Here is a 23244-nt window from a genome sequence, read left to right as displayed (position 1 = left end):
TTCTAATTTTATTGATTTGAGTCCTCTCCCTCTTTTTCTTGATGAGTCTGGCCAATGGTTTATCAATTTTGTTTATCTTCTCAAAGAACCAGGTTTTAGTTTTATTGATATTTGCTATTGTTTTCTGTGTTTCTATTTAATTTATTTCTGCTCTGATCTTTATGATTTCTTTCCTTCTGCTAAATTTGGGTTTTGTTTGTTCTTCTTTCTCTAGTTCCTTTAGGTGTAAGGTTAGATTGTTTATTTGAGATTTTTCTTGTTTCTTGAGGTAGGCTTATATAGCTATAAACTTCCCTCTTAGAACTGCTTTTGCTGTATCCCATAGGTTTTGGATCATGGTGTTTTCATTGTCATTTGTCTCTAGGTGTTTTTTGATTTCCTCTTTGATTTCTTCAGTGATCTCTTGGTTATTTAGTAATGTAGTGTTTAGCCTCCATGTGTTTATGTTTTTTACGTTTTTTCCCCTGTAATTCATTTCTAATCTCATAGCGTTGTGGTCAGAAAAGATGATTGATATGATTTCAGTTTTCTTAAATTTACTGAGGCTTGATTTTTGACCCAAGACGTGATCTTCTTAAATAATTCTGAAAGCTTCCCACTTCTCTCCATCTCCACGGTCACATGGATTAAGTTCCCAATATGAGAATCTTCCCCTTTTAATCTGTTATCTAACTATATCATTCAACTAAAGTCTTGTTTCAGGAAGAGAAATCTGATCATGCCCCTCTTTTGCATAAAATCTTTCAGTAGTTTTCATTGTCCTAAGGATGTAGGACCAACTGTATAATATATTTACAAGCCCTTCTACATTTGGTTATTGTTTCTCTCCTATGGAAATCTTTCTGACCCTTCAAATAGACTCTCAGACCTTCTCCACCCTGCTTTCTGTGTTGGGAGGTTCTCCTACATAGAATAAAGCAACAGGGCTTCCCAGTCAGTGGTCCAAGGGAGAGAGGAGAGTAAGGTTAGAATATTTATTTTCCTCTTCATTCCCTGAGATGTCATCTTGAGCTGGCTTGTGCCCCCACACTGAATGTCACAGTTTCTCATAATGCTGCCTGCTCTACACAAATGTCTCTCCTCTCAGTTCCAGTTTACACCCTACATGGCTTTGTTTAATTCTGATCTTAGGGGTGGTTACCGCTTAGCTGCTAATAGCCTCGGGTTCCTGCACCATCCCTTAAAATTTCCATTCACCAATGGTTCTCAAAATATATTCCATAGACCTGCAGAATCAGTATCACTTTCAAACTTGTTAGAAATGCAAATTTTCAGGTCCTACTCTAGACCTACCAGGTCCGAAACTCTGCAGTGAAACCTGGCAATCTCTATTTTAACAAGCCTTACTGGTGAGATTCTGATGTTCCCTGAAGTTTGAGAATCATAAGTCCTTTTGTGAGTAAACCCTGCTCAGGTACCTTCATTTGAGTGTGCACCTATTTTCTGTTGAGACCCTGACTGGCGAAGCTTTTTATATTTTCACTTATCCTGCTCTCTCCAGCCACATCCAGGTGGGCTTTATTCAGTCTTGTTCTCCTCTGCCTCCAGTCTAGTTTTCTGTCCCCAGCACTCTCAACCCCAGTCCAGCTCACCTCATCTAAATTGCTTTTGCTTAGTTTCAGAAACACTTCCCCAGTGAGGCTTCCCCATTCCACCCCAGGAAGCCCACCTGCTATGAGTTTCCACATTGTTCTTATTACATAACACCATCACACTTTATTTTAATTACCAGCTTAATATCTAGTCTATTTACTTGCATGTAAGTTGTATAATAGTTATACCATCAAGCAAGGCTATTTCAGTTGCAAGTGTAAGAAACGCGGCTAAATATAGCTTACACAAACATATATTTTTTTAAAAGCCCCACATTACAAAAAACATCCAACAGTGATTTTCACTTCAAGTACATTGTATCCAGGGTCTTAAAGTAGACCATTGTATGCATTGGCCTCTCTTTCACTGCCTTGTTATCTCTTGGCTTTGCTCTCTTTATAGATTTTATTCTTAAACACTTTCTTTCCACATGGTGACAAAGGAGACTCAAGTTGGCACTAGGCCAGTGGCTCTCAACTAGGGGCAGTTTTTTCTCCAGGAGACATTTGGCAATGTTGGGAGACGTTTTTATTGTCACAACTTAAGGAGGTAGGAGAGATGTTGCTACTGCCATCAAGGGGTAGAGGCTACAGATGCTAGTCTGTAAATAATGCACAAGATAGCCCCTCACGACAAAAAATTACTTGCCCCAAGTATCAATAGTGTTGAAGTTGAGAAACTCTAATCTAGGTTTGTCTGTTTCTTAGAGTCCTCCTTCTGAAAGAGATGGTGGTCTCCTTTTGCCAAAGTGTCAGCAAAATCTATTGCAGGGTGTTGGGGTGAGGTGGGAGGGGTGTCAGTTGGGCCAGCTTTGGACCATGTGCCCATCTGGGAACTAATCCATAAGGCTGGGGTAGAGGAGGTGGTTATTGGAATGGCCACACTTGGATCATATGTCCACATCTGGAACTGTGGGACAGAATCGGTCACATCTGAATTATGGTACTTATAATTTTTATGTGAACTTGGGGGCAGAGGTAAGCAATATTTATTTTAAACCAGCTATGTGCCAATCCATTTTCTAGATGTTCTAGGTTTTACTTGGTTAAGTAGAAGGGGAGTAACCATCAAGAGGCTGAATTTATTCAGGTGTTGTGATGGGGAAATATAATTAAAAATATGATCTTCTTCCAATCCAGAAAACTTCTCCACAAAGCTAGAAGAAAAAGAAAATTTTATTATTGAATAAGTGTTACACGAGAATGTGATGTACACTATAGGCAATTTGCTAAGAGACTGCAAAGACAGAAAGAAATATCACCCTTTTATATAGCCAAGCAGACACAACGCATTACATACGTGTTCTCAAGATAAGCGATAACTAGTCCTCAAGAAATCTTGAAAGTACTATTTATCACACATAGTTCATATTAAATTTATTTGGTAATTGAGGTGACCATCTGTGTTAGATAACTGGCTTTATACAGTAGAAAAATAAGCTTCCCCTATCTTTATGACAGCAGGTAGATTTTAGGCACTTGCCCACCAAAGTTAGCTCCTACCCTCCCACAGAAATTTGGAGTTAGGGTGCACTCTTCCTTAGTGATTCCTTTTCAAGGACATACTTCCCAGGTCCTTGAGAAAGGCATCCCCTGGTGAGAAACCTGGCAAGAGGCTTAACTAACTTTTAAACATTTATATACATTTCAAAAAGAGAGAGAGAGAAAGGACTTATAAGTTTTCTTAAGTAAATGTTCTAAGAAAAGGGGAGGGGTCTCTTTGATTATTTTCAATAGAGAATTGAGTCTCTTATGTTTAATTTGTATTTGTCCTTACAGTTGCAAGTCTAATTATTTTAGTAATAACTGTTTTTACCACCTTCTTCTCTCTCCTTCCTTCTTGAGAGGACCCTCAATGTATAGGGTTTGACAAGATCTCTCAAATTCATTTTAATCTAACCAGGGACAGTTCTTGGTGGTACAATATGAAGATAGCACCTCAGAAAGTTATTAGGAGAAAGTGGCTCCCTGAGGCATTGTTAGTCCTTGGAAAATGACAAGGCTTTCCCCTAAAAGCACCTTCCTCCCCCATCATTTCCACAACAGGGCTGCATAACATGTGTACTAGTAAGTACTTGGTGAAACAGTTGTGTGTTCAAGTCCTAATTCTTTTACTACGTAGTTTTATGCCTTGGGCACATTGCTTTAAACTCTTTAAGCCTTAGTCTTCTCAAAAATAAAATAGAGATAATGTCATATTAATAATTAGGAATTATATATATATATATATATATATATATATATATATATATATATACACATATGTTTCCTAATGCAGTGTCTGACAAATAATAGATAACCAACAAATGGAGACATAATAAGTTTGAACTAATAAGTTCAAAGTTTTTGTCTTCTTACTTATCCTATATTTCTACTATAGTGTTTATGAGTATTCTTGTTGAAGACTAAAAAGTATAATATTTAGACAGTATTACAATGATAAAGATGTAGGGATTATAGTTGCTATTGATATTAATTTTATATTGAATTATAGTAAAATCAGTGTTAAGTTTTAATGTAAAATTTATTAGTTGGAACCTTCAATGTTCAAATATCTCAGTGTTTTCCTACCTAAATGATCATGTCTTGTGAATGATAGCTTTATATTAGAATTAATTAAACATAGGGAAGAATTAATAGGGGATCGAATTCACTGTTAGATTGGCAATAGGTAGGATAAAGGGGGAAAATGATGTTTAACAAAGCAGGGGCACTTAATTTTTTTGAAAATTACTATTGAAGATTATTATTATTTTTTTAATGTTTATTTATTTATTTTCTTATTAGTCATCCATTTTATACACATCAGTGTATACATGTCAATCCCAATCTCCCAATTGAATATTATTTTTAAATCAAATAAATCATTACTGGAAAAGTCAAAATGATTTTAGATCTTCTTATATTTATTTTATGACTTGGTATTGTGTCAGATTTGAGTTATATGTATGAGTGAATGTTAAGAGATTTATTTTCCTTGCTTGAATCCTTTAAACCAGAACTTTTGAAATATACATATTACCACAATGTTCATTGCAGCACTATTTACAAAAGCAACCTAAGTGTCCATCAACAGATGAATGGATAAAGAAGATGTGGCACATATATACAATGGATATTGCTCAGCCATAAAAAGAAACGAAACTGAGTTATTTTTAGTGAGGTGGATGGACCTAGAGTCTGTCATACAGAGTGAAGTACGTCATAAAGAGAAAAACAAATACCGTATGCTAACACATATATATGGAATCTAAAAAAAAAAAAAGGTTCTGATGAACCTAAGGGCAGGACAGGAATAAAGACACAGATGTAGAGAATGGACGTGAGGACACAGGGACACGGGGAAGGGGAAGGGGAAGCTGGGATGAAGTGAGAGAGTAGCATTGACATATATACACTACCAAATGTGAAATAGATAGCTAGTGGGAAGCAGCTGCATGGCACAGGGAGATCAGCTCTGTGCTTTGCAACCACCTAGAGGAGTGGATAGGGAGGGTGGGAGGGAGACGCAAGAGGGAGGAGACATGGGGGTATACGTATGCATATAGCTGATTCACTTTGTTATACAGCAGAAACTAACACAACACTATAAAGCAATTATACTCCAGTAAAGATGTTTAAAAAAAAATTCCCCGGAAGCTCATTATTTGGTATGTTTCATGAAATATTATTAGTATATCCTACTACAGAGAAAATAAAGGAGCAATCTATGCAGCTTTTCATTAATATAGATGACTACTCTTTTTAGTATTTTAACTCTAAGTGGTCTTTTCATCAGGCTAACCATCATTTGAGATTTATGATGATTGGTGACCTGGATCATTCTATTTGAAATTTGTTGGGCAGATATAAAAGCTGAAAATTTTTGTGAGCCATCAAACTGATTAAAATCTTTATCAGAACACTATTTTACTGTATCAGTTCACTGCATCCACAGTCTTCTGTATTGAGGTATATACATGGTAGCGTTCATTTGCTTCAAATATACTGAAAATAACTAGGAGACACAAATAACAGGATTGCAGAAAGTGTTCAGCATTCAAGAATATTTATTGAAAGAGTGACACAAATGGTCCACAGTGTGCCACAACAAATGTGAAACTCAAACATCTTGCTCCTTAGAGAATATGTGACATATTTTCCAAATGCTTTTCTTCTTATGTTGTCTTCCAGGGGCCGCAATGAAAGTGTCTATTCATGCTCCAAGGAAAGAAATAAAGAGTGACATATTTTCCTCAGAAAATTAAAAACATCATAACTTTTTGTATAATATTTTATGAAATATTTGATCGAGTTTTTCACTCTTAAAAGCAAGCTTAGCTATTAAACCTGACATAGAAGTGATGAGTACACAGAAACTTGCTAATGCAACCATTGTATTAAGTTGGACATACATTTACTTGTAGCTTTGGGCTACGTATTCCTTATGGCTAATAACTCATTTGTGGGCTCATGAGACAACTGTTTTTTGTTATTCATAAATCCAACTAGAGTTATTCATAAGCATGAGGGGAAACACCTAAGCTGCAATAAGCTAGCAGCACATATTATTATGGGACTCCTTGAAGGAGACAAGGGCTGTTGCATTACTTTCCAATCTTTGGTGATGTTTGCCTTGGCAGTGGAAAACCAGGAAGATTTATGCTTATAAACATCCATACATAAGTTAATAAAGCAGGATGTCAAGTCTCTTTTTGTGCAGGCTAAAAATAGACCTCAGATCTGTCCCTACCTTCCAGTTTTACACCCACCAACCTAGTTCAGACACTTGCCACCTCATTATGTATTTATTTTGTACCTCCTGCCTCTTCTTTAGGAATCCACCTACACATTATAGGCATGTTCTTCTTTAATAACTAGTGACTTCTCAAAGCTGTCCCACTCAAAGTATTGCAGAGATACCAATAGATTGTACTATAAACTTTCCAGTACGCATGTTGACCTTTCGTTTATTTCTCACTGTCCCCTGACACCTAGTGGTTCATGCAGTCCTTAAGCTCTTTCACCTTGTCACCTGTTTTAAAGTACACCTCCAGGGTTCCATGTTGGGACTCTGCTTACCTAGGCTTTTCCTGATCATTTCACACTTCTAAAGAGCCCACTTTTATGAACACCTGTAGAACTCCTACTTCTGGTGCTTGATCACAGACACTCCTTGCTACTTGAAATCCTTTGTCCTTTCATCTTTCACACAGAATAAGCCCCAGCTGGAGGCAAATTTCCGAATGCCTTTAAGCCAGTGATCTGCAGGGGGCTTCTCTGATCTAGTGTCATAATGCTGATAAAATCTGTGAGGGAATACTGTGTACTCATACTCCTCAGATCTATAGTTAGTTCTTAACTGCAAATTTGGGAATTTGGGTGCTATCCATCTATCTATCTACCTACCTCCCTATGCTGTGTAGCCTTGGGAAAGCTATTTATTCTGTTTTAAGGTCAGTTTTATCACATGTACCGGGGGAATAATGATACTCACTCATAGAATGATGGTGTGGATTGAATGTTAATATCTGAGAGTGGAGCAGCCCTGTAGTCATTTTTAACTTATGCAGATACATCAGTGGGACAGCAGAGATGGGGGATGGATGGGGGAGACACAGGGAAGGGGAGAAGGATAACAACAGGGAGAAAGAACAAATGAAATGTCGTCGGACAGTGATGCTGAACCCACCGTAGGTCTCATGACTTACTGTGTGAAAGCTCCTGGCACAGATGTATACTCTCACGTGCACAGATACAGACTTTATAAAAAAGAAGTAACCTAACTTCTAGGCAAAAACGGCTAATTAATCTGGCATGCAACTATAGGAATTGAATTCAGTTCTATGACTGGAATGTTTAATGAGTCTTCAAATCATATTTGAGAAGCTGACTCTGAGGACATGAATGTATTACACAGGTGTGTTACCTGTCAAATAGGAAATATTATTATTATTATTATTACTATTAATATATCCGAAGGGATACCAAATGTTTTCTTTCATGTTGCTTTATCTTGGCTATTAAACACCAGAAGTTAGTTTGATAAGGTTGAACCATGATTGTATTTAAAATGGATAATTGACAATATGTATGCTATGGTATTATCAGAGGGCACTTTTTTTTTTTTTAATTTATTTATGGCTGTGTTGGGTCTTCGTTTCTGTGCGAGGGCTTTCTCTAGTTGTGGCGAGTGGGGGCCACTCTTCATCGCGGTGCGGGGACCTCTCACTATCGCGGCCTCTCTTGTTGCGGAGCACAGGCTCCAGACGCGCAGGCTCAGTAATTGTGGCTCACGGGCCCAGCTGCTCCGCGGCATGTGGGATCTTCCCAGACCAGGGCTCGAACCCGTGTCCCCTGCATTGGCAGGCAGATTCTCAACCGCTGCGCCACCAGGGAAGCCCCAGAGGGCGTTTTTTTATCATTACCACTAAAAAACAAGAGATTTTTAAAGCCATATTCTCAGTCTTTTTACATCATTAGAATTGTTTAGATCAGACTATGAGAAGTGTTTGTTTGTTTGTTGCTTAGCTCTTTAAGAGATGCCAAAGAACTTTACAACTTCTTTGGGCTTAGAAAGACTTCTCTTTTAAGATTATTAACCGTTTGTGGTTGGTAAGAGAGTGGATTGGTCAATAAAAGCTTTTTTTTTTTCTTTTTAATAAAGCTCTTTTTTATAACTTCAAGTGCTGTTGAAATTTTAAAAGCAAACAAACAAAAACTTGATCATTTGACAGATCAAGAAAAGAATGAGAAAATTTCTGTTTTAGTTTATAAAACAACTATGGCAAAGTGGGAAGTCTGTTAAGACCTAATTCCCCCTTATTTTACATAATTTTTAAGAAGACCCGTGATGCTATGGTTTTCCAGCTGCCTGAATGTTTCCCAGCATGATGCCTCAGCAATGCAATTGGTGTTCAACACTATCAAGCCTTTTGTGATTCATGAATGAGCCTTGGAGGACCTCACTGTAATTTGCCTTGCCTTCTAATTGCTCTTTTATTACATACTAGGGAGGAAATCAAACATTTGTTTTTCAAGGAACTGTCTCCAGGTATTATCACAAAAATGAAAAGGCTAAATCAAAAAAACAGTTTCTAACTAAATAGGAATTGACTTGTGCTGTAGCTTTGAATTTTGATATCATGTTGTCTCAACTCTGCATTCTAGTGGAAGCATTCTAGTATTTCAGTTAAAAAAAAATTGAATAGGGTTAATATTATTATCACTATTATTTTTTTTTAATTTTGGGAAAAATCACTAAAACATAGAAGTACAAATTTATTTATAATTTCCTATGACCCAGCAGTGGCAACTGTTAGCATGTTTGTTAACTTTGCTTCAAGTTTCTCTCTTTTAATACAAAAGTTATAAAACATTACAGATAATGTTGAAGTCCCTTACTCACCTTAAAATTTCTCAATTTAGTAATTTCCAAATCAATTGCAAAAGATAAAATTACATTTCCCTCATCCCTCCCCACATGTAACCACTCTTAATTTTGATGTTCTCCTGGTCCATTTTGTATAAATTTCTTAAAGTATTTGGTAGTATCTTTATTTAACCAGTCTCTACTGAGATTCAAATTATTTCCAGTGTTATGCTATGAAAACAAAGGTTGTCAGAAAGAGCCATGTCTTGTCTTGTTGTCTTGGCTCCTGAAGCACCTGTGTCGAGAGCTTCTCTAAGAGATGTACTGGGAAAGGAATTGCTAGTCGGAGTATACAGATATTTTCAGTTTCATTAGATATTGAAAATATTGTTCTACAAATTGTTTTACCAACTTACATTTTCGCCAGTAGTTTGTAAGAGTTCTGCTTCTCTGCAAAATCGCTAACATGAGAGTCTCACTATTTGAATTTGGTCAGTCTAAAGACACATGGAATCCCATTGCTTTAATTTATATTCCCTGATTACTAGCCTCTTCCCGCTCCCTCCATATTTATTAACTTTTTAGTTTCTCTTTCCTGAAAATCCCATTTACTTCCTTCGCCTTTCCTTATTGATACATAGTAATTTGTTATATTTTCTGAATACTAATAATGCAAATATTTTTCCTGGTTAAGATCATGTCATTTAATTTGTTTAAAGCATGTGTATATGCACATGTCTGTGTTTGTGTGAGTTTTGGTATGGAGTTTTAAAGTTTGAGTTTGTTAATTTACTTATTTTATTCTTCATAGTTGTGATGTTTTCACTTCTTTGTTGGGGAAATTCTTCCTTAACTGGAACTCATTAAGATATTCTATTATTTAAGAGTCTTAAAGTTTTTGTTTTTCAAATTTAATTCTTTCACCCACATGCAATTTGTTCATTAAGTCCACACAGGTTGGACTTCACTTAAGTAAAAGTCTGAATTCCTTCCACTCTCTTCATGAAGATAGACAACCAAATAGTCCAGGCCAGACATATTTGTTAATAATTTTCTTTTCTCTGAAAAAAAAGCAACTTAGAAAGCAATTGATTTTTACTTTCAGTGAGAAATCTTGTGACTGTTAACTTAGACCTTAGAGCTAGGTATTAGGAAGAGCACATGACACGTTAAAAAGGGCTAATGTAGTTCTCTACAGTTGAAATATTTTTCTCAATGATTTAAACAGCAAGTTGTTGAAAGTGGAAATGTACTGTCAAATAGTTCAGAGAAAAAACTATTGAGAAAGTTACTCCAGAAACAGGAGACCGAAGACCAGTATAATTCTGATTTATACTATATAATAGATTGTGATTCACTAGAAATTATCCCATAGTGGGTACTTAGCAACCGCTTGTTGAATGTCTCTTCTGGGAGAGACACTGTTAACTACAGCATTAACAATACCTTTTAAATATAATGGTTTTATTTGATTTTTTCTATGTACTTTCACAGTAACATTGACGTCATGCTTAGAAATATTTAAGTGTATTTTAAACATAAATTTATTTTTAAACTTTGAAATTTTGATATTTTCTCAAGATTTTCAAAATAAATTATTTCCCTAATAATGATCTCTTGGTATGCTATTTAGTTGTAATATTATAGCAAAAACTGTCATTAAGCATTATTTTATTTTGTAATTATATAATAAATTATTGAATAAATATCCTCCATGGATACTACTCAGTTCTTCAGACGTGATTCTTGAACTTAAAATACTTAAAATATTGGCAAAATAAATGCTTTGGACATAAATGTTGTCAGAAAAAATAGCACAAGACATAATTTGAAGCTTAAGAGGAAGTAAAATGCTAAATTGGGATTATAGAGACTCCTTTAGATGTATAGAAACTCCTATACATCCTATACATAATTTTGCCTCTGACAGAACAATATACAACTAATCAGTCTCACACTGCAGGACACTGAAACTTTTCTTTGACATAGTCAGGAAAGGCTTCTTAAAAAAAGAAAGCTTTTAAAAAGCTTCTTAAATGAACAGAGGGAAACAGATTAGAATGGAGAAGGCTTGAAGTTGAGAATTTGATGATGACTCAAACAAATAAAGTACTATATGAAAATGAAAGTAGAAAAATAAATTAAGGGCAAGGGTATTCTGGGAGAAAATTGCCTGCAGGAGCAGATCAAAAATCTAGAATCATTTGAGTTTAATAATAAGAAGTTTGTATTTGAGTCAGAGAGTGAATTTACAGTGACACTGTTAAAGCAGGGGGCTGGAAAATCTGTTTATCTGTGGTATATGGCATTATTTAATAATAAACACTGATTTGCATCTACCATTATCAGAAAAGCAGAATAAATGTAACTGAAATCAGATATAAACAAGTGTGGCTTTTAAAAAAATTTTTATTTTATACTGGAGTAGAGTTGATTAACAATGTTGTGTTAGTTTCAGGTGTACAGCAAAGTGATTCAGTTATACATGTACATGTATCTATTCTTTTTCAAATTCTTTTCCCATTTAGGTTATTATAGAGTATTGAGCAGAGTTCCCTGTGCTATATAGTAGGTCCTTGTTGGTTCTCTATTTTAAATAAATGTGGCTTCTTTTTAAGGTGACATTTTCTTTAGAACATAAAACAAATCTAAACAATAACAAAACAAAGTCCTAAACAAAAGCTAAAAAAATTCAAAAGTACAACCATAGCATGAATTTTCTTAATAGAATAAATATCGCTTCTTTGTTAACTATGCCTGGATTTTCCTTTCTCATGAGTTATGTAGAATTGCTTTGCAAAGTAAATTTGAATAATGGAAATAATATAATTGCCAAAAAATGATATTCTTCATGATATCCCTAAATGCAAGTATAATTCAATACTACTAACTCAGCATTTTTCTGTCTGTCATAATTTTAGCCACTAAAGATATATAGATAAATATGAATCCTAGGTGAGCTAGGCACATAAATAATTTTTATATACTTCAGGTAATGCAATAATAGAGATATTCCCAAGATATTTTGGGAAAACTGAGGGATATATATCTAATCCTGTCTGGGAGGAAAAGGATCAAGGAAGTCTTTAAGCTTAAATTGTAAGAAAATGACAGATGCTTTTTCCAATACACTATATTTAATGCTGCAGTTAATTTAATTTTAGCGTGTAGTTCTACCTGAAGGATATTATTTTATATACCATCACACATGACTAAAATAGTGAACTACAACTTGGTCAGGTTCATTTAAATGTATTGAGAAACAATTCAATTTAAGATAAACTCTGATCTGATTCAGAAAATTTTTGAAGACAGGATTAACAAAAGGAAAAAAGATTTCTGTATCTCTTTGTCTGATAGGTTTGTTTTTATTAATTAAGAACAATCTATTGAGAATGAATTTATTTCTTAGCATGTAATTACATTAACATTAACCAATGTTGTTTTATGCTAAAATCATGTGTCTGCACCCATAGAATTTCCTAGTCACTTCTAATTACATTTAAGGTTTTCTGGTTCCTCGAGGACATTAAGTTTGCTAAAGATAAAGCCGTTGAAGGGAAAAATTTATTTCTCACAGATTTAATTATGATGATATTTCTGATCAAATTTTTAAAAATATTATCCAAATTGGATTATTGGAAAATCAGAGATACTGTCTATGGGATATATTCAAGTACAAATATATTTGCTTGTTTATGTGACAATATTTAGTTTAGTATTAGACAATATAAAACTATATTTTATGTCCTTGTATTTTCTTCTCTTTGAAAATGATTAACTTTGATACCTTATGATACACTATACTCTTTTCTTTCACCTTAGATTAATTTTTTAGCAACATTTAGATTCCAAATATTCTCTCTGATTTCACTTTGTTTTTCAATAGATACATCTTCAGGCTTCTCTCTCAGTTTACAATATAAGCTCTGAGAGAAACTATATCTCTAGGACTTAGCACAGTGCCTAATACACAATAGATTCTTAATGAGTGTTTGTTAAATAAATCCACCCTATTTTCCATCGCTGTCAGTTTGGCCAATGCCGCTTACAAAGCTACTTACAAATAGGAGTACGTCTCAAATGAATTTCCCCAACCGTCACGCTCTGGCGGTCGACTTCCATGCTTTGTCTCCTCCCTGTAGGTGTCAGTGCCTTCACTGAAGCAGGAATGATTTCACGTTCGTCTTGATACCTTCCATAACAGTCACCGCAGGGCCTCACACAGCCTGGAGACGGTTAATAAATATCTGTAGAATAAACGAGTGGGTAATAGTTGTCCACCTCACCTCTACCCCTCTACACACTACGGGAGTACAGTAACCTTCACCTCACACCTGTGATTCTACTCCAAGCCATAGCTGTGCTATCATCACAGATTCCTTCTGAAAAAAATAAATTTGGGTAAGATTATTGAACTTAAGAGAAATTAGAATTTTAAAATGGAGAAATTAGTCATAGCTACAGAATAATAGATAAAGGCATTCTGAAATAATATCCCAAATGTAGGCACATAGGAAAGTCATCTTCAAATGTTTCTCAAACAATTACTGGCAGATATATCAGATAATACATGATGTAATAATAGGAGGGCATGAGTTAGGGAAAGCACTTAGGATAAGACACTTAGAGTAGGTAGCTGTGTACTTACACCCCCCCAAAATAATAGGTACACAAAGGTTAAAATTGTCACAGTTGTATTTGTATAAATTAAATGAAACCTGATTAGCTAAGACACTATCAAAAGATAGCTTGGGTCTTCCCTGGTGGCGCAGTGGTTGGGAGTCTGCCTGCTAATGCAGGGGACACGGGTTCGAGCCCTGGTCTGGGAAGACCCCACATGCCGCGGAGCGGCTGGGCCTGTGGGCCACAACTACTGAGCCTGCGCGTCTGGAGCCTGTGCTCCGCAGCAAGAGAGGCCGCGATAGTGAGAGGCCCGCGCACCACGATGAGGAGTGGCCACCGCATGCCACAACTAGGGAAAGCCCTCGTGCAGAGACGAAGACCCAACACAGCCAAAAATAAATTAATTAATAAATTAATTTAAAAAAAAAAGATAGCTTGTCCTCAGGGAAGGAGCAGAATAGAAATATTGTGTGCACTGTAAGCAAAGGGTCATCAATATAAAAGTAACAATTTTAGCATCAGCTTGTTAGGAAAACAAGTCATCCTGGTCATCTGAGAGTTTATCTTTTTTTTTTTTTTTTTTTAAAGCTAATTATATAAAGGTTTTTTTTTTAATTTTTTTAAATTTTATTTTATTTATTATTTATTTATCTGTTCATGGCTGTGTTGGGTCTTCGTCTCTGTGCGAGGGCTTTCTCTAGTTGCGGCGAGTGGGGGCCACTCTTCACCGCGGTGCGCGGGCCTCTCTTGTTGCAGAGCACAGGCTCAGCAGTTGTGGCTCACGGGCCCAGCCGCTCCGCGGCATGTGGGATCTTCCCAGACCAGGGCTCGAACCCGCGTCCCCTGCATTGGCAGGCAGATTCTCAACCACTGCGCCACCAGGGAAGCCCAGTTTATCTTTTAAATACTATAATATCATCTTTTTGGATGGAAACATTTCTAGAATGCATTACATATATTTCACTCTTTGAAACTGTAGTTCAGTGAACATAATCCAAACTCCAGTTGAAAACTTTATAACTGTCAATGCTTTCATGATAATATTATACTTTACATTGCAATCACCCAGGAATATGAAATTCATGGCTACCAATTTTTTTCCTATGGTTTGTGCTTGAGATGCTGCAAACATTTGCTCAGTAACCATACATTTTGACTCTTATCTCTTTCATAGGTTCAAATGGGTACTTGATTGATTCACCCGGTCCCCATTTCCCATCCCCTCCAAAGGTACTTACCTCACATTCTATCTCAACTTATCTTCTTCAGCTTATTTCCTGTTATCTTTTATTTATTCCAAACTTCCTGACATACATTTTACCTGCTTTCCTACATAAACCATGACACAGACTAGGTAAATTTTATGTCGATTTTCAACCAGCATTTAAATAATTTGAAAAGCAGTATTTTTAAAGATATGTTGATAACGAGCTGAATTCTGAGCTGTGCATCATGAACTGAGGATAGGATTAAGTTAGACATGTCTAAAACTGACAAGACTGCTTAGCAGAGCCACCCATACAAACCAGTGATTCCACAGTGGAGATCTCTTCATTCTGGGTCCGGTCCTTAGTCATGCAAGTCCCCAGTGCTTATTACACAGTTATTCAGGCGTTATTGAGCTAACTAAACACACAGAATTGATTTTGAAAACAGAATATTAATTTTTATGGGAGTATAACAGGAATCAGTGCTTTTTAGTATTCTTACTCCTATTATATAGGTGCAAATAAAAACCAGTTTAGAAACCAGCCAACCTAGAAATCAAAGGACAAAGCCTAGGTAATCAGACCTCTTGTCCTGTACTATGATGATATTTCTTCCTAAGTACCCATACAGGGCATTAAGAACCAGAGCATCCATTCATGGGCATAAAAACCCACATCTACTATTTTTTTCTCTCATTTTGCTAAGAGGACTATCACAAACATTTTATCTCAAGGATGTTACAGTACAGTTAAGTGAGCTATCGTTTTTTAAAGAAACAACTGTTTTTCTTGATTAGATTGCTAAGAGATTAGTGACGGTGATAATCTCTCTTAAGACTGTTTCATTTTTATCACCTAAATTTGTTCGCTTTTTCTTATTTCTTGACTTCTTTTGGATTGAATGGATTTTCTTTGGTCTCATTCCTTTTATCCTCTATTAGTTTAAACTTATAAGCTTTATTTTTATTTATTATTTTAGTGGCTATTTTAACAAACATACTTAACAAGCTATCAATATCAAAACAATGCAAGGGCCTTAGAAAACTTAAACTGTGGGATGAGCTTTATTCTAGTTGACCCACGGAATATGAGTGTGCTAGAGTATGTTGGTTTTATACAAAAGTCTCCAGTCTGATCTTTCATTTTGCATTTTGCATGAGATTCAGGCCTTATCTCTGATTTTGAGTTCTTACTGATCAAACCTTAAGCGCTAGCCTATGAGGTGAGGATTTGCCCAATGTCCTCCGGGCAAATGTCAGCTCAAAATCTTTGGCTTCATTTTAGTTGTTCTGAATTAAAAGTATTCTTCCAGTCATTTAATCCTCTGGAAATGTGTCTGGTGGGACATTCCTACAAATACCTAGTCCCTTCCATTGTATATTGGATTTTGGTATTGTCGATTTCATTTTTTTGGGAAATGACATTTTCCTGACCCCAATCCCCAAATGGGAGAACATCAAAATTAAAAATTTAATATTTAATTTATTAAACAAAAACATGGGAATTATAAAACAGACAGCAATGTGATTAATATCTTTGAGAATAAATATATTAAACAAGAAGCCGGAAGTACATTTATTTCATTTATTCATTTAAGGACTGCTTTGTTCACTGCTCTGTGCTAGTCACTATCAGTGACACAGAGATGACTTAGACTTGGACTCCTCCCTCTAGAATATGTAATACAGTACAGAAACTAGATATGAATATGTAATTATCGTAAGAGATTGATTAAAGAATCAAGTATCATAATATATACATGAGGGATGGAGAGTAAATCCAGAGCAAGGAGAGAATATGTAAGATTGGATGCATGTGAATCGTGTTGTGGGGAGGTGGCATTGTGAATGGGCCTTGTAGAATCTAACGTGATCAGGGTTGTGAATCAGAAAAATGTGTTCAGGCAATCTGTTTTTGTATAAACACCAGTCAAGATCGTAAAAGAAGGCAATGTATACAAATCTGTATAAATGATTTCTAATCACTTTCTCTTAAAATGTTATACACTGGTCAACAAAATCCATCAGTCAACAATTATGATGAATCAATTGCAGGAATATGCACATGCATGTGTGCACACACACACATAAATATTTTGTTTGATTTTCCTTGCTTAAAAAAGCTAATTAATGTTTTAAAATAGAATATAATGATCCCTCACCTTGGGATCAACATTACAAATAAAACTGTAGTCAGAAGTCAGGATTTAGAAGTCAAAATTAAAAAAAAAATGTTTAGGCAAATCAGTTAATTATGTAAATAGTAATATTAGGTTGAAACATAAAATTGTCATTTTTATAGCTTAAAATGAAATACCACAAGTTTCATATGATCCAACCTATACATTTTCTCTACTCATCATACCATTAAAAGGTTTGCAGAGCCTTTTCTTACCTTCAGATTTAAATATATAACCTTAAAGATTAATCTAAGAGCAACACTAGATCCTTTTCTTTAGAAGACGTTTGTGGCAAAAATTCCTTTCTTATATTTCACAAGCTTTCTGAAGACTCCAGATCTAATGAGAACTGATAACTGTTCTAAATGATTAAAATGTGGTTTCCTACAAAAACAAATACAAAGAAACAAACAAACTTCATTCCTGAAGCGCTGTTCAAGGTCCACATCATCTGACAGTGCCAGAGGTCTGTTGCCATTGGTTAAACCTTGGCAAATTTCAAAGAGAGCTCATCAATGCACAGTGAGAATTAATGTGCACCACTCATGATCCTGCTGAGACCCTTTGTTAAAACAGTCAATTTCTATGCTGTTTGTAAGGTTGTACAGTTGTAATCCCTGGATAACTGCCAGGAATAGCCATAGTAACAAAACAACCAATGTCCTTCTGTTTTCAAATCAATCTTTCATGGTGTAAAGAATTTTTTGAATTATGATGAATCTTGTTGCCAGCCAGTATTTTTAGGTCATTCTAAGACCCGAAGTAAATGATGTTGCTTTTGTGTATGTGCTAACATAGATAGATTCATTCCCATGCATCTCTTTACATAAATTATTTATGTTATAGTTTGTCATAATAGGCAAGGTTGAATTTTCTAATTAAAACAGAATATGTAATATGCATACAAATAATACTAGTGTTCTGATATGTTCTCATATTGTCTCTATATAAATCATGATGTATTGTTAAGTGTTTTTTAAGACAAGTACACTTGAGCTTCACAATTTTTTTAAAGTAATTGGTGTAATATTATAAAGTACACACCCATATACACATGCATGTTTATATATATTTTTATATGCACACGGTATATATGTCTATTAATGTATACAAGCAGTATACATGTATGTATGTGTATATTAAGAACAGTTTTAAAGGAATAAAAATATCTGAGTAAAAAATAGGTATTGTGTGAATGAATTAGATTCAGTGAGATGTCAAGGACAATTCCTCATGTTTAAATATCAATACGAACTTGGATAATTTAGTGGAGATTTGATCATGGCTTCATTTGCTATCCTCAGTGAAATCTCTCCTTCAATTCATTATTCCTTAATACATTTTCATTCTATGTTGGAAGATAATCAGTCCATCAAATATATTTTTGGTATTAAAAAAACTTTAAAATTATAACCAGTAGAATAACTTTGCAGTCAGCCAGATTTCCAAATCCCCCTCCATTCATTATCAGAAGGGTGATTTTGGGCAACTTGCCTAAGTCCCTGAGCCTCACTTTTTTTTTTTTAACCTAAAAAAGAGTACTGACAAATGCATATACTTTATGCTAAAGATTAAATGACATGAAACATATGAAATGCTTAGAGTATTGCCAGGTGTATCATAAGCTTTCAATAAGTGTTAGCTGTCATCTGTAGTTTTTTTTTTTTGGAAGAAATAATAGCAATTATCTGAAATGAATGAAAACATAAACCCAGGCATCTCATTGCCTCTTCCATTCACCCTATTTCCCATTGAAATTATCAATAGAGTAAACAAAGAAGGAAAAGTCTGCATCCCCTCCAGAATCTAGGGACGGGACGATCCAAATGTCAAGTTTCTGCCTACTTAGCTTAATACACATGTGACTAGAGAGAAGGAAGAAGAGAGGGTTGACACCTGGTCCCACTATCCTAAAATAATCAGTGTGTGTCAGAATTTAGTGGAAAGCCATGAAAAAACTGCAATTTGTATCCTCAGTAATGTATTTTTTAAACATGAAAAGATTCTTTAAACAAAATGTACCTCACAAGTTTATTATCAGACATTGTAAAAATTCTAAGACTGTCTAGTCTATGATTATTTCTGCATTTTTATTTCTAGAGCGTGCTGGGCTATGTTGACTTTGTTCTGACCTACGTTACCACTTTTTCCCTTTCTTACAAGCCATACTCTCTGGGTCGCTATCCCTCCATCATTAATAATCTTCCCTCGTTTCCATTCTCTTCCTTGATTATTTCCTGTCGTGTTTGGCCTCTCTGCTGCTGAAATTGCTCTCTCCGTAGCCAGGTCAATGACGGCTACTCTGTCTCACCCACTTATCTCGAGAGGCTGGGTCAGATCCAAGAGACTGACTGGATTAGGCAGCACAAGCTAAACTCGAATGTGGTTGTAGTTTATACCTACAGAAATTGTTTCTCACTCCCTCTGAATATAGATTAAAGGCCGGCTGAGGGCTCTGCTCCATGTTTTCTCACTAGAACCCAAACTGATGGAGCCACTGCTATGTGGCTGATCATCACATCAGGGAAAGAGTGGGAACATGGTGAGTTGGACACTGTCTCCTAAAAGCTTCGTCTTAGAAATGAAAGCACACTGCTTCTGCTTATATGCCATTGACCAAAGTAAATCATATGGCTGTGTTCAACTTCGTGGGAGGGAAGGAGGATAGTCTACCATGTGCACAGAAAAAGACAAATTGAAATATAATGGAATAGCCCCAATGCTGTGCTCCCCATTGCTGTTCCCGGTCCATGAATTCTCTAAGCTCCAGAAAAGCCATGCTTCTCTGAGGCACCTGTCTCTGGATATACCATTCCTTCTCTTTTTTAAGTTATCCTCCACTCACTTCTTAATCACAGTTACTCATCCACTGTTGACTTCAACAACTGGATCATAGCCTTTCACTTTAAGATGGTTGATTTTATGATTCTAGATAAATTCAGTGTCCTTACAGAAGACCCATCCATCACCATGGACCCTAAGCTTCTTGAGTTGTTCATTCCCAGGAGCCTTTTAGCCACATAAGTCTTATACATGCCTATAATTGCATCATAATCATTATTGTGACGCAAAGTACCTTAACTCTTAGATCAATAACTCAGCAATTCAACTCCTTCCCTTCTTACTTACGAATGTATTTGACCACACTACACTTGTTTTTGACCCTCTCAAACCTATGAGTTAATTAATCATCTATTTGTTTTCCATATATTAATTCTCTCCTCTCCTCACATTTCTCCATATCCAGCTTAGTTTCTGTGGCTTATTGTTAGAGACATTCTCTTCTAGTACCAAATTTATTTTTCCTCTGTCGTTTCATAACAAAACTTGACCCTGTATTTATGTCATTATCTTCTTCGCTGTGTCTGACTTAGAACAATAAACTTAGCTGGAGAAAATCAACCCATTGTGAAAAATGCAACCACTATAAACTGATAGTAATCTCAAATGAGCTGTCAACACTGTCACAACTGCTACAAACTCTTTCTAGTCACCACACTCTCTTACATTCTGCAACACTGCTTTTAAAGTTTCTTTCTACTTCTCAAGTCTACCAGTCCCTCTCCAACTCACAGCAGAAAACCTGGTGTCCTGCTTCTAAGAGAAATAGATACCATGAGATAAGACTGTCCTACCTCAACCCTCACCATCAAATTTACAATCATGGCTTCATTAGCACTTGTTCTCTCCTCTTCTAAGTTTGATGGAATAATTGGTCCTACTTAAGGATGTGCTTTTCATCTTTTCCATTCTAGCTTGTCTATCCAGAAATTTTTAGACCCATGTTTCCTTCTTTCTCTGCTTTAGACATCTAGGCCTTTCTCTTCTGATCTATTTATATTTGTATTTTTAAAAGACCATCATTTCTCATTTTAAAAAAATCTCTTTCAGCTGTCACCCAACGTTTCAATTTCCCCTCTGAGGTGAACTTCCTTGTCGTCTTTAAATTTCCTTCTTTAATTGGTGGCCCTAGCTATCTCACATCTCACCCATAATTGTTTTTGAACTAACATGTCATCAAAAATTACTCTTATTAATGTCTCCAAGTTGCTAAATCCAGTAGATATTTGTCAGGCTTTATCTTATTTGATCTGTAAGAAGCTGTTTGCTCAACTTACTACTCAGAAGCATTCTTTTCCACTGGTTTCCATAAAATTTCCCTCATTTTCCTGTTGCCTCTCTTAGGTTACTCTTTGCCGTCTTTACCGCTTTGAACCATCTTTTAATTGCTGCTAGAAAGAGTGCATATTATAATAGACTTAGGGGAAAAAATCCTGTTGCTTTATTTCTTGTCACGATGATGTAAAAACATCAAACTTTGACAGAGTCCTCTTTGATTAATTCCCATAACCAAAATCCATGCAAAATAAGCAGAGTAAGCCCGACTAAAGCTATCAGCCTCAGGGCCCCTGATCCATAAGTAGGGCTTATTGGTCAGAATTATCCATGGATTGAAAGTGCTCTATGTGAAATCTAAGTCTGAAGGCAGGCTTACTGCTTGAAACCAGGGCTTTGGGTGTGGCTTCCTTACTTGTGAAAGCACCACGAAAATTCTGGTGCCCTGAGGCTTTGGCTTATTTGAAAGTTGTGGTCCTAGGTAAACAGAAAGGCACAGATTCAGTCAGATAACTAAGAACTCTGTCAAGTTACCTAATTATTTTGGAACTAGATATAAAATACCACCAGTATCACCAGGGGATGTGAACCTCTAATCACCCTTATGAAACATTGCTATGGATTGGAAGATGAGAGAGGTGTCACAGAGTGAAAGAAATAATAGAACCACTAGAAAGGAATCTGTAAGGATATATGAGAGAGTGAGAGAGGGAATGAAATAGATAAAAATAACAAAAAATGCAAGTTCATATTGAAAAACCACAATTGAACATGAATTTTATCCTTCTGAAATACATTTTGTAGAACTATCTGTCAAAAATTTTTAAATAAAAACTAAAGGTAAAATATCTTTTAAAATTCCATACAATACAAAAAATAAATTGTATAGTAAAAATTATATATGAAAATATGAAAAATAAAAAAATAATGAAAGTTTAACTAGTATTAAAAAGTATCATTAAAAAAACTCAGTAGGCAAGGTACGCTGAACACAAAAAGAGAGTGAGTTAAAAATAATGATTAATTTAATCAGCACATAGCACAGAAAAATGAGAAAATATAATTTGTGAAAGAAGAGATAAGAGACATGGAGGATAAGGTGAGAAGCTCCATCATATATCTAGTAGGTGTTCCAGAAGAAGACAATGGAGAGAATTGCAAGGAAGCAGTATCTGAAAAGATAATAGCTGAGGGTTTGCTGGAATTTTGGTAAAATATTTACCACTAAATCAAAAATGTACTCTGAGTAAGAGATAGGATAGCTTTAAAAAATAAATAAATTTACCTCACTGTGAACAATACAGAGAGAAAAAACATTAAAAGACAAGCCACAGACTGATTTCCAATGCTTGTAACTGACAAAGGAATTTAAGTGTTCAGACTATAAGAACTTCTGCAAATAGGCAATGAGAATGGGATATGGACAGAGACATGGGTTTCTAGAAGATCAAGGCCAAGGGCTCCATGAGCTGGGTTTGATGATATGGGAACAATTCCTGGGATCTAGGAGCTAATGCTCTTATCCAAATGGTGGGCAAGAGGAAAGAGTAAGGCACTCTATCTTGCTGTTAATGAATGTTTACAGCCTAAGCAGCAGGAGGTAGTATTGAAGTATACTGTCCAAATGGTGAATTGATCAGGTAAAAGAAGGTATATTATCATGAAAATAATGCAAAAATCCCGATAGTTCCAGCCGAAAGGCAATATGGCTGGGGCTGCTTAATTAAGGGGTCTCCATTGGTGAAATAGATAATTTCAGACTGAGGATCTTGTCATCTAATATAGAGCACTAGACATGGAAACTTTAAGTGACTAGCAAACAACCACCACACTGCTCAAAACTCAAAGTCAGTGAGTCTTGCTTACTGATGTGGAGGTGCTCTCTACCTCCACTATCCCGGATCCTTCTCACCATCTCTATTCCAATCCCAGCTTATTCAAGGACAAGAATTATTAGAGATTGGGTCAAAGTCTTCCTGTTTCCAAGAGGGACTAAAGACCAAAAATACCTGTCCATGTATATTGGAGAACTTAGGTGAGGTAAGAAAACTTGTATAGCTTTGTTGGATACAGGTGACCAAGGCACCATCCTACCCAGTCTCATTGGTGTCGTGGGTCATCCACATTCTGCTAATCAGTTTCAGTCAGGATCCACAATGGAGAAAGGAATCT

At 35.7% G+C, this 23244-nt stretch overlaps 1 protein-coding gene and 1 long non-coding RNA gene across 10 annotated transcripts in view; one reads left to right on the top strand and one right to left on the bottom strand.

Annotated features, from left to right (window-relative positions):
* Positions 1–23244, top strand: part of GRIK2 (glutamate ionotropic receptor kainate type subunit 2) — a 640648-nt gene that overhangs the window by 466752 nt on the left and 150652 nt on the right. The window lies entirely within an intron of this gene.
* LOC309634836 overlaps positions 11350–23244 on the bottom strand; it is a 43733-nt gene continuing 31838 nt past the window's right edge. Inside the window, exon 2 of the long non-coding RNA XR_014248460.1 lies at positions 11350–13193. This is a non-coding gene — a long non-coding RNA (uncharacterized lncRNA). The remainder of the gene's footprint in view (positions 13194–23244) is intronic.

This window comes from Balaenoptera borealis (assembly GCF_965194805.1).
Source record: "Balaenoptera borealis genome assembly, chromosome: 9".
Lineage (NCBI taxonomy): Eukaryota > Metazoa > Chordata > Mammalia > Artiodactyla > Balaenopteridae > Balaenoptera > Balaenoptera borealis.
The sequence above is the reverse complement of the archived record's forward strand: the minus strand, read 5'-3'. Positions and strand labels throughout refer to the sequence as shown.